The 13009-nt window shown below is 44.8% G+C and overlaps 1 long non-coding RNA gene across 10 annotated transcripts in view; it reads right to left on the reverse strand.

The window, feature by feature from the left end:
• The window catches only part of LOC125756879 (uncharacterized), a 131235-nt gene that overhangs the window by 54747 nt on the left and 63479 nt on the right, over positions 1-13009 (reverse strand). For 4 of the 10 annotated variants that reach the window (XR_007414828.1, XR_007414830.1, XR_007414827.1 and 1 more), the window contains one exon: positions 4616-4717. The exons of the other annotated variants lie outside the window; for them this stretch is intronic. This is a non-coding gene — a long non-coding RNA (uncharacterized LOC125756879). The remainder of the gene's footprint in view (positions 1-4615; positions 4718-13009) is intronic. 10 annotated transcript variants of the gene reach the window in all.

A 13009-nucleotide genomic window follows, 5' to 3' on the forward strand; every position in this document is an offset into this window, starting at 1 on the left:
CACGAGATCTTGAGTCGCAGCTTCTTGCTGTTGATGTATTTCATATACACGAAGCGGAGGGATGCAGAGAAAGGACCAGTATGTGTACGTAAAGCAGAGTTTTAGTTCTAACAGCCGTATATGGACTTGAAGGCGCTTAGGTATGGCGAACCGCTGACGCAAAGAGACAGAGAGAGAGAATAAACATCTTTATTCGGTACTATTGAGTAGGCTATGCAGACGTAGAGCGTGCTTCGGGGTGGTTTCAATATGCGGTAGAAACGCCAACGCCTTAGAAAGAAATTAAGCACCTATATCCGCAGTGGCTGGAGTTATATATATATATATATATATATATATATATATATATATATATATATATATATATATATATATATATATATATATATATATATATATATATATATATATATATATATCCGCAGCGGCCGCAACGTGAGGTTCCCAGTCGAAACACCAAACGCCCTTTGTAAGGCGTATAACATGTGGCAATCGTCATGGTTTGAACACAGATCGTACATGGGAAGCACCAGTTTAAATTTCCGTGACCTAATAATAACATCTGGGGGGTTTTACGGGCCGAAAACCACGAAAAGATTATGAGGCACGCCGTAGTGGAAGGCTCCGGTAATTTCGACAACCTTGGGTTCTTCAACGTGACGGCGTATAACACATGCACGCCATGTTGTACGCCGTCATGAACGAGAACCAACTCGCCCAAGCTTATACTCTCTAACCTGCACTGACACTGCACAGTGCACAAGCCTCTGGTATTTCACCTCCATCGAAATGCGACCGCCGCGGTGGATATCGAAGCCGCGTCTTCCGGATCAGCAGCCACTGGGTCAGTCACTTTCGGGTCAGCAGCCACAGTAACCACTGGGTCACCGCGGCGGACAGTGTGTTGACTATACCAGACGGAATCTTATCAATCTTATCAACCTCATGGAACGAGCTTATGACGCGTCTTATTTTCCACCGGCGCCGCGCATACACGTCGTCTCGCGATGACTACACTTTGTGACAACGGCGGATACGTACGCGATGTTGCGGCGTTACATATAGCGCTTATTCAACCATCATGTATTATTGACGGAAATCGCGCACCTTATAAACGACCAGGCGATACACCCGGGCCGAAAATACGTCGGAAATGCGTGCCATGTGGTTACTGCTTTACGCAGCGGCTTGAACCACCGAGCGCGGTCTGCACTGTTACACTGCAGCTGGGGTTTGGAATGCGCCGTCAGGCACGCACAGGGCTGTCTTCATCCCGTTATTTTTTTCTTAGTAAGTAGGTACACATACGTGACTGGTCTCAAGCTTTTTCTTTTTTATTCGTGAGGCGGTCGCCATGTGTTAAAACCGAGAACCGTTTTAACAAAAACGCTTCATTTCAGAATCGGCGTTCGGATTATAGTCATTCGGGAGATGAGTATCGATATGTTTCTCGAGACCTGACGTCAAATCCCCTTCAGAAATGGCCCATATATGAGATATGGGAAAGACCTTCTTTCAAATGGCAACGTTAGCTGACGTTTTGTTCTGTTCCAACCATCACCACCACGGCCCTCGCGGGAGGTTAAGTTTGGTAAGTGCGGCCAGCTATCTGACGAGAGTTTGAGATCCCTGTAATATAAAGACACTGACAACGTTCCTGTACTTCCCCCTCCAGCTTCACTTGCAGTCTAAACGCCAGAGATGTCACAGAAATCGCAGCTGCGACAACTAAAGGTTTCACAAGCGACGACAGAAATTTTGGCTAGTTGGTGGAGATTTACCGCGTAGGAAAGGTTGAGAGCGTAGACATGTATACAAATGAAGCAAAATAATGAGTAACTTCTAACCATAGCCCGACGTTCACTCATTCCAACGGGGTTGGTGTCATCAGTTCCCATTCCTCCTCCCGCCCCCCCCCCCCCCCCCCCAATTGACGCGGTTGTGGTGTCCTCGCCTGAGAGGCAGTTACTGTGTCACACCCCCACTCTTCTATTTGCCTACAAATGAATTTCTTCTCCCTTGTATGCGTGTCTGCACGCCTAGCTTTTTCTACGGTGAGATTCCCCAAGGCCTGGAAGAATTAGGAAAAAAAAAAAAAAACGAGGAGGGGGGACGCTTTAAACACTGAGCAAATAACTTATGAGATGTGCAGACGTGACAGGACGAGCGTACAACTGCGCTTGGAAAGATCCGTGCGCGGAGTAAGATGCGTCCCAGGCGGAAACAGCGCCCGACAGTCGCCGCACGCTGGAGCTCGCAGCGTCCAGTGCTCCTTGCTCACGTGATCAGCGCGTGGAGAGGCGTGTTTTTGTTTTCTCTTTAACGAATGCGCCCGCCCTCCGCCGTGAACGCGCGCAAGGACTCCCGTCCCTCTCCTCCGGCTCCTCACCGCGTAAGTGGGAATGCACCGTCGAATGACCGGGCTGAGCAGGTGTGTGACGAAATGCGGCCGACGGATGAAAACGCTGCAGATGGATTAGTTGCGAGGGCACGAAAAACAACGCGTTACAGGCGGAAGGTCACCTCGCGAAGGTCAAGGTGGTTTTTCACCTCGCGAGGTGAAGTAATCGAGACGTCACGAATAAGCGGTACACGTTTTGTCCACTCAATATACGCGACAGAGTTCACACTCTTAACTGCACCGACGAAAATGCAAACGCCTTCGGCGATAGGCCGCGCACTTGATGTCACACAGAGCTGCTCCGTTTAAAGGCATTTCTACACCGATTTAACGAGGATCGTCTATCCATCCCTATGTCATGTAAGGTGATCATCGCCATAAATAAATGAATTTTCTCTAGAGGGCTGGCTTTGAACCCGAGCTCTCATGCTCCGAATGCGCGTGTCTTGGGCTGCTGCGCTTGTAGAATGTGAATGTATCCTTACCGTGTTTCTATAGAGCCTTCATGAAACTTAGTGGTTGTGGAATAAGAGCCCTCTCTAGCACAACATGTAAAGCCGACATGGAAGACTGTGCACGTCCGGAAAATCTAGACTGAAAAAATTTAACCCCATACTCGCGTTTCGGTGGTCGCGGGGGTCACCTTCTGTGGGGCTAGACGCTGGCGAACGCTGCAAAGATGACGCCATGCCGACGCCGACAGAAAGCAGCGTTCTAGGGAATGCCGCAACATTAAAAAGGAAAACTCTAAGTTTACTCACTAATTTCACAACTCCCAAAGGAGATTCTGTGTTTACTTTTTTTATTATTTGCACATCTCTCTTCTTCAGGGATAATAAAGCATTTTTCATTTTGGTTGCTAACAACTTCCCTTAATGCTGTTAGGAAGCTGCCGTTCAACAACAAAAAAAAAAAAGGCGCCAAAATTGTCATGAGTTATTCTTTCTTTTGCGTTGAACAACTGTTTCAACGAACGAATGTTTGCACGAACAAACGTCCTTCGACTGTATACAGCTGAAGGACGTTTCTCCCGCTTTTATTGCCTTTTAACTTTGTTTCTGATAAGCGTTTGAATGTTCTTCTTGTTTTGGGATTCACGTCAAGTGTTCCTTTCTGTTATTGTGACATCAGTTGTAGGGAAGCTCGAGACGCAGCTGCGGCATCGCCGTTTCGTTGGCATCGGCGTTGTCGTACATGCCCTATACTACCGACGGTGCGCGCAGGCACGGCCTGCGCGTATAAAAGGATTAGAAGGCCACGTGACGAGCGTTTGGCACCGAAAGCGACGGAGCCAAGTACCGAAGCCAAGTATCGGCATTGCCTGAGCCATGGCAGCATTCTAGTGTCTTCCGCTGGCAGGAGCGTTGGACATAAACATATAGTGTTTCTGCTGACCAGCTGCCTCTATACCACACCATGATGAACTTCAAGCTAAACTTATCCAATCCTTTCTTTGGACGCTGACACACGCCGAGGATTTTCTTTCGGTCTCCATCATTTCCTGCACTACCAGGTTCAATTCATATTTGTGTTTGTAATATTTTTTCTTTTGTTTTTCTTTTTTCTTCTTGAGTCTGCTTTCAAGAACGTTAAGCAATGCGTTTCAATGCTTCCCGTTACAGTGTCAAATTACATGTTCCTGTTTCTTGATATCTGTATTGCGCGTTATTCGTCATAATTGTTTAATATATATCTGTCTTGTCTAATATTTTCCGTGTGTGCTGTTACGTCGTGTTTGATACTCTTATAATACCGCTCGTTCTTTTGTTGCCAACTCTTGCTGTTTTTCTCAAAGCCTTGTTAACAGGAGATTACTATGGGACCTTCTTCTGTACTTACAACATCTGTTGACAAATAACATTGTATAATACTATGCTCAACAAACTTCAACTTCAACCGTCGAAGTACGGCGCCTGTATAATACTCCACACGGCGCCACCGTTCTAAGAAGCCTTCAGCTAGTGTAACGCAAAACCTTGCTATCCCTTTCAATGCTTCACATTCATACAATGCTGACTTTCTTTTTTCTCGCTACGCGACAGAAAACAACTCCCCAGCAACAATACGTCAATTCGTTGCCAGAGTCACGCCGTAAACGCACTGGCCGTGATGAGAAAGGACGAAAGGAGCCCGAAGCTTCTAAAAAATTCGATTCAAGTGACATTTCTCACAAGGACGACGGATGAAAACCGACAGCAGAACCTTTATCCATACCTCCTTACAACCGGATTCATCATTCCCCGTCACAGTTTGCATGGTTTCGTTTTAGGCCTGCCAGTCAAACACCGTCCTGGAAGCGTATGACCTGGGCGTCTCCTTTATTAAATGTGAAAAGACAGAGAGAGAGAGAGAGAAGTTTGGCCGCAAGTACGGCGGGCTCTCCCAAAATTATAGATATGAAAAACAACATTAGCCTACTTAAAGCATCGCTTGAAAAGTCTTACAAAATAGGTCCTTTTAACGTCTTGCCACAAACAAGGAGGTGTACTACAGAGAACGTTTCTTGTGCAGTTGCAAATTAAATACGAGGGCAGGTGTCATGTGTCTCATTGCGTAACGCTTAAATAAAACGTTTCGAGAATCTATACATACCATACAAGAAGTACGTTGGATTTGCCGTAAATTCAGTACCGTTTCATGCTTATCAGACCAAGTAACAACTTTTTTTTTCTTTCGCATTTTAAAGCATTTTAAGGTAGGTTACACACAGGTACAGTGAAACCTCGGTGATACGAATCTCACGGGACCACCAAAAATATTCGTATCATCCAAAATTCGTATCACCAGAAAGCATAGAAAATTAGCATGCGACAAAAGAAAGCTGGCGTACATTTTCATTTATTGTTTTTCAGGGCCGCAGCAACGTCAGGAAGAACCCTGAATGATTGTCAGTTAAGTTTTTAGATGTCGGCAATCATACCAGCACCCGTGAATACACGGTGCGTACGCGCGTATTTAATTGACGAACCAGGTACGTTTTGACCCGCGACAGCAGTAGCCCCTTCGAAATTTTAGCGCGCTTTTTTCATGACACCGTAGTATACTGCAGCGAAAGTAACGAAAGAAGCGCTATGACGCGATGGACCAAGGCCACAGAATTACAGAACCACGGTCCTGTGTTATGATTTTGTTATCGCGGATGTGCTGGGGATGTTTATTGGGAGATTTACGGCGTGTCCGCACAAGTGCGACCTCAACGGTCGCGCATGTTGACGTTGTGAGGTTTGACTCCTTCGCCAAGACCGTCATCGCCTTCTTTCGGTCCTCGTCCGCCTTTAGAAAAGTGTTTTTCTTACACCGTGATTCTGACGATTTGGCGGTGCGGCGCGCATGCCCACGCTTGCGTTCCCGCGCTCGCACGTGCTTGGCGCGTCTTCCGCGACAGCACGTCTTCCGCGACAGCGCTACCGTCCCCTGGACGGTAGCGTACGTTCGTATCAAACGTCGCTGGGTGAAAATCTGTTCGCAACAGCCGTACTCCATTACATTGCAGGCCAATGGGCCTTGGCCGTGACCAACGAAAAATTCGTATCACCCCGAAATTCGTATGAGCTGTGATCGTATCACCGAGGTTTCACTGTATACGGAAATAAAGAACCGTCGTCCCTACTTCATTTTTAGCGAATCGCGTCTCATATGAAGTTGCTTGGCTTTTCGGAAAGTGGGATCGTAGCTACGCGCACGACGCCATCCGCACTAGGTATTACAAGCTATATAATATATGCTAACCATTATAATGCCACAAACGCAATAGTGCTGGTGAATGTTTCGGCTATAACTTATATGGTGAACGCATGTATTCAGAGTCATGAATGACTGTGTAGGTTTATATGCGGGGAGTGTAAGGAGATGTCCACTCACGTCAATAAATTAAGGAGACCCACTCGGATCAATTATCGACGCGCATTCAAAACCCCCGATGTTTCTGCGGGTCATCGAATGGCCGTGTGCTATTCTAAGCGCTTTTTGGTTGGTCCCTGTGATAATGAGGTGGCTGGTGTGACTCTCGACCGCTATGGCCGCATATTGATGCTGGAGAAATGTAAATATGAGCGCAAGTTTAGAATAAACTGGCCAAAATCAATCACAAGCGCTAATGCACGACGTCTACCCCATTATGTTCTTTAACACTACTATGTTTGTTATTCACATTAATCTTTTTGATACTGAAACTGCCCACCTGGTTGGTCCTAAGGGTCTGCAGTATGCAATAAATAAATAAATAAATAAATAAATAAATAAATAAATAAATAAATAAATAAATAAATAAATAAATAAATAAATAAATAAATAAATAAATAGTACAGCTGGAGAATAAATATGAGTGCCAGGAAAATGGTAAATATTCCAATGATGTATATCCCGCAGCTGTTCGCTCTATTTGCACGTCGTGTAGCCTATATCATTCGCACAGACTGCGCAGTTTGTTGCTTGCTATCCTATATTTACTGAAATCAGCTGTAACCCTACACAACATTCGCAGGCGAGTAAATTTTACGGACTTTGTTCGGCGAAGCGCACACACACTTCATATTTTTTCTTCATATTTTATATTTTTATTTTCCATATATAAAAACTATATATTAAAATATTTTTGTTCATATTTTGTTCCTATTATGACACTACGATATAGGCTTTGCTCTGCTGGAAATACACTTCCATCGCAGAGGTGTCACTATTCTGCGCTGACTGTCATGTTCTGAACATGGCAGTTTTTTTGTGGAAGCTTCGCCACCATATGTATGTACATATACGTTGGTTTCTATATGGCCCAAGTATATAGTATTTACCGCATCTCGGATGTGTTGCGCGGCGAAGCGGAAAGTAAATCAAAGGAAATCTTTTGTTTCGGCTCCAAAATGTCATGGAAACAAAGCCAAAAAAAAAAAAAAAAGAGGCCAAATTGGCTTGACAGGGGACTGTGCCCCGACGTACATCGGAATCCCCCCATAACTCTCGATGGATTTCCTTTATTGCGAGTTTGTTGTAGGCAACACATTCGAACAGCTCTATGTCGCAGTTCTCACTCAGGGGCATGAACACATAAGGGTATTCGTCACGCATGTTGCAGCTATTACAGCAGCACAAGAGCGCTGGGTTTGCCCATTTAGGCCCAGGATATTTATGGCCTCCTGCCTGTCGGAAGCGCTCCGTGTTATCTCGACGGCGGCAGAACCGGCGTGTAGTACATTACGGAATAGAGAAGATAAAAATGGACCGAGATGCTTTTCTGAGCTCTGATGAAATGCAATGTTCGACGTTTGTTTTTAGAAGGCTGCACCACATAACACGGGTGTAGAAATAAGGAATGCTTCTTGAGAAAGACAGGTCGCTGTGTACAAGGCAAAGTCCGCTGAGTACAAGGAACGGCCCCCCTCCACACCCTCTCTTTCACGTATACATAAATTTACTCTTCTCAGCAGCGTGCTACTACGTTCAGGAAAACACACGAGGCACATGGTAGTGGAAGTAATAGCGGCTTGCAGTTTTCTTCGGTGCTGAATATTATACGGACGTGGGTGTATGGACACATCGAGTAGCCGAGTGTATGGTCACCAATTTGTCTTTAAAAAAGGCTGCAAAGCGCGGGGACAGGGCAACGCTCCTGCTACAGCAAAAGCTCGTGTCAAGTTTACAACGGTGTTCAGATAGCCGATGTCCCTTTGGAAGGACTTGTGCTTGCTCACGTGATACTTCATTAAGCTTCAATCAGTCTTGAGCACCTTTATATTCGTTCGTAATATACAGTGATATTGTGCGCTCTTAACGTCTCATATTTGTTCCTATATTATTGCAAGCACATACGCGGGTGCGCAGTACATACGAGTGGAGCCTAAGGCGGTGGCACTTGCGACAAGGCCATATTTGGTAGCTTGACATTATTGTCGCAGATGATGGCTTACCTTTTCACTGTAGCAAATCGAGGGCACTGATCTGAATTCAAAAGAAATTGGTAATGCTGTGAATTGGTGAAGCTGTGATGCCACTAAAGTAACATTTTCAGCGCCCTAAAAAAAGCGTATAAAGGAGCATGCGTACAAAAGAAACAGAGAAATATAAAAAGTATTTCACACCGAATGTGGTGCCTGGGATAAGGATGAAAGTTTTTAGAAATATAATGGTTACAGCTATCAACTAAAAACGCGTTCTTGGGCTAGTTGGTGCATGGTCTGAAAAAAATTTGGAGGCACAAAGGAACGAGGACAAGGATGGCACCAGTCCTGTCATTTCTTGTCCTCGTTCCTTTGTGCCTCCAAATTTTTGTTAGCTATCAGCTGCAGGACAAACTGTATGAGGGAGTTAGGTACGCAATTATCGAGACCTCCTTTATTGCAAACAATATGCGACGGGACTTCCGAAGGGAAGGGATTAATGTAAATGAACTTGCAAGTATTGGGTTAATCTTGGCTCTAGAGTGATGGAGTATAGGAACTTTGAAAATAGATAGATGAAGTATAATTCGGGGAAGAAATAATCAAAGTCGCACGAATTTCAACAAACTACACAGCGAACGGAGGGGTTAAAAACTGCAGCTGTAGTAAAAAACTGAAAGCCCAATGAAACTGCCTCTTTGCACGCGTATACGCGAAATACATTTGACCTAATCTAAGGCGAAACTACCAAGTGTGCGGATCACTTACTCGAGGTGATAGAGACTAGCTGTAGGTATATTGTAAGCTCGCTTAAAATGCGATGAAATTTCTAACAGTCGCTATAAGCCGGGGAATCAAAGTTTATAACTGAAGTTTTCCATAAGTATGGATTCATTTACAATCGGATATTATCACCGAATATTGCTTTACTAAAAAACGGACACGTTTTATTGAGCGCGTCAATCACAAGAAAATTTAAAGAAATATGCTCACTGAGAGTTCACAACAGTGGTCATCGGAAATAATGAAAGAAGTTAGAGTTCAATTTCTGTTGCACAAAAATTACCGTCACCCAGCACAATGGGCTACTGGTAAGGCGAGGTAGTAACCATCATTATCTTACCTCGATTGCACTTGTGAAGCCCTAGCGTTACTATATAACTTGTACCAAGTTAGTAACTGCGTTTGAGACGTAGTGACACCTGCCGTTTCAAACTGCTCGCTTGCAGCTTCAAGCTTTTTGCTACCTATTCTTCAAAGAGTGCATTTTTGGGAATATATTCACCAGTAGCACACCTGTTTTGAACGAATCCTTACGCATGAACTAAATTGGTGGTGTGTGGACACACACGGATGCATTCGGCAAGTTTGTCACTGTCTGTTCGTGCCATCGTGCGTTACGTGTTGCGAATACATTTTTTTACTTTTAATAATGAGTGGCCATGCTGCACCCCTGTTATTTAAGACATTAAAGAAAAGAAGAGAAAACAACTTTTAAATGTCGCTTAAAATGTCGACGAAAAGTTTTAAATCATCCCCTCGCTAATGAAACTCTCTTTCTCTCTCTCGAAAGATATCTTGGGCACAGGCACTACAGATCCATTACCTACGAAGTCACTGATTTTTGCTGAAAAACAATTTGCCAATTACAGCCTGTATACAGGACTGCCGCGCCCAGGGGAGAAGCCAGAAATATTTTCGGAAGGGTGGGGAGCGGGGCCGGGGTTCGACTTCTTTTTCATGTATTTTCATGCACGTGTTTGTCTGTGTGCACGTATATATATATATATATATATATATATATATATATATATATATATATATATATATATATATATATATATATATATATATATATATATATATAATGTAAAATTTTCGGATGGGGGTTCTGAACCGCCAAACGACCCCCATCCCCCGGCTACGCCACTGGCCGCACCACCGAGGTCAAAGACTTTCTACCTCACTCCCCTCGAAAGCAGCCCTCAAGCGTTTGTTGTTGTCCTTTCTGTAGGCACATACACAGAAAATAATAAAGAAGCTTGGAGACAGACTGCTAGATCCTGTTTTATTTTTACTGGGAAGAAGGAGAAAAATGACTGCCACCTTTGTTCATTACTGGAGAAAGTATTCAGCCGTCATAGATATTGCACACAACGTTCATACCGAGTACACCGTGGATGCTGGAGCAACCATATTAAACCGGCCAAGTGTCTCCTGTTCCCGAGATACATAGGTCGCCGATTTCTATTTCCCGCAGCCAGAGCTATACGGAAAGGGCAGCACGACTTTTTCGCCGAATGGAAATGGCGCACACGCCATCTGTGATGCCGACGAAGAATGTTCATCGTTCAAGCGAGCGGCGGGAATCATCGCGGTCGCCAGATCCTTGCAGCACGCAATAGGTGCCAGCACTATAGCGTTGCACGCGACCGAGGCACCCGAGGCGCTCGGTTTAAGGTGACGGCGCGGGAGATGTCGTTGAGTTCAAGCTACACTCAAGGAAGCATACATAATCGCCGCTTCCCTCAGGTTAACCGTTAACTTCCCTGCCTTTCACTTCACATCTGTTTCTTGCCCCCTCAAGATCTGGAGGCAAGTCGCGCTCGCACCGACGCCTCTTCACCAAATATCCTAGCGTCGTAACATTTCGATGATGTGCACTATGCAGCCTGTGACGCTGTTTCCAATTGCACATCGCGATTATCAGTTAAATGGAACAGCAAGTGTGCTTCTCTGTGCAGTTGTGAGTACATATATGGCGAAAGTTTACGCTTTGAAGAAACAATTCCGCAGTTAGAGCAGTGACCCTAAAGCCATTAATTGAGAGGGTCAGTACTGGAGTTTATCGTGCATTCATCGTGCATTTCTGAAGGCCGTCGGTAAGAGCCCTGGTCACCAAGATAACCTTTTTTCGGGAATACCAGTTAAAAAAAAAAAATAATCCGAGACAGTCGTTGTATAAGACGCCACGTTCAGATTAACCCAGCAGCTGAATTCTCCTGCGATATTTCAGTTTTGAAATGCGTGTCTGTTGTATGAAACGGCAAAATTTCGCGCATTAACTTTTTGTGTGACCACTTCTAACCTGTCGAAACAGGTTACAGAACACAGGTTAAACGTAATATACGTTGTGAAATTAGTCAAGAATGTCGCATAAACACATCGATGCTTCCAACGGCGTATGAAGAGAATTATCTTAGTGAAAGACTTTGTTTAAGTGGGTGTAGCGCTTTCTGAATGCAGCCTTCGTCACGCGAACAACCTCGACTCCACACTGGCTAAGCTCATCTTCTGAGACGGTGCATGCGATGCACCCATCCGTCAACAATGAGACCTGCTTCAAGTCTCTGACGGTGCCACGCTCACGATGCGGAAAATAGAAAGAGGGACGGCGACACCATTAATCATTAATTTATTTCGGTTCGGCCTGACGGTACCCGCTTACCGAGAACGAAATTCACTCTCGCCTCTTGAGCCAGCGGCACAGTCCTCGAAACGAAGACTAAGCTGAACGCACTTGATGCGAAGTCTCGCCTGCCAGCGATTCGACCGAGACAAACGTCGCCTTCTTGGCGCATAGTTGTGATAAATTATTTCAAGTGCGATGTGTATTTACCGGGCAATGGAGCGCGTTCGCCGCGAAATTGGGTGCACCTGCGTTCTTAGAGTAGGCTAAAAGGGAACAACTTTTTATAAACTTGCAGTTTAATATTTTACGCTGCGCAGATTAGTGTGTGTCCTCACAGATTCAACATATACAGGGTGTCCCAGCTATCACGCAGCACGATTTTAAAAAAGAGGGACGGCGTTACGCGAAGCGAACCTACTCTATATTGTTCCTAGTGCACTGGAGTAGCCACTGCTAATTCTTTCGTTAATGAGGCTTAATTAACTAGTGTAATTATATTTATAACTCGACAAGTACTCACCTAATCATTAACATATCGATGAGGCATATCTAGGCATGGTCAAACGACATCTGAATTCGCAATTTCAACAATGTAATAATTACGGGCTCATTTTTTTCCAACTAATAAAGAATATGAAAAATAACACGTGACTACGCTCCCACCCACAAAGGAAACCAGCGCCCTCAAATAAGCTTACTGCAAAGAACCGCTTTGCCTGTTGTCCGTTGCGAGAGACAGCGTTCCGCATTTTGGCAAGGGTACAGGTCGGGCGCCAACAAATTCAATATGCGCCGCAGTGTCGCTGGAATTCATTCCGTTCGATAGTACGCCACTATCATTATCCATATCTCACGGCCGACTGTTCTCATTGATAACGCGACAGGAGCGCTATTCTTATTACGGCATGACTCTGTAAAACCAAGCGGTGCGTTTCTTTGGACGGGGAGTGGCAGATAGGGCGATCCATTTTTTTTATGCATTTTTCCCTTGATACTGGCTACCTCATAGCGAGCTTGTTTGAGGGCGCTGGTTCCCGATGCGCGCTCGCGCAGCGACCTAGTCACACGTCGCTTTTCATATTTCGCTGGATCAACCGGTAAAAATGAGCGCGCAATTAGCACGTTGTTGAAAATATCGCAGTTATGTGCCATTTGAACATGCCTAGATACGCCTCATTGACATTTTGACAATTAGGTGAGTACTTCTCGAGTTACAAATATAATTATGACTAATTAAACCTATCTAACGAAAAAAGTAGTAGTGGCTACTCCAGTGTCCTAGGAACAATAAGCAGTAGGTTTGCCTGCGTAACACCGTTCCTC

The sequence above is a fragment of the Rhipicephalus sanguineus genome, chromosome 1, assembly GCF_013339695.2.
Source record: "Rhipicephalus sanguineus isolate Rsan-2018 chromosome 1, BIME_Rsan_1.4, whole genome shotgun sequence".
NCBI classification, from domain to species: domain Eukaryota; kingdom Metazoa; phylum Arthropoda; class Arachnida; order Ixodida; family Ixodidae; genus Rhipicephalus; species Rhipicephalus sanguineus.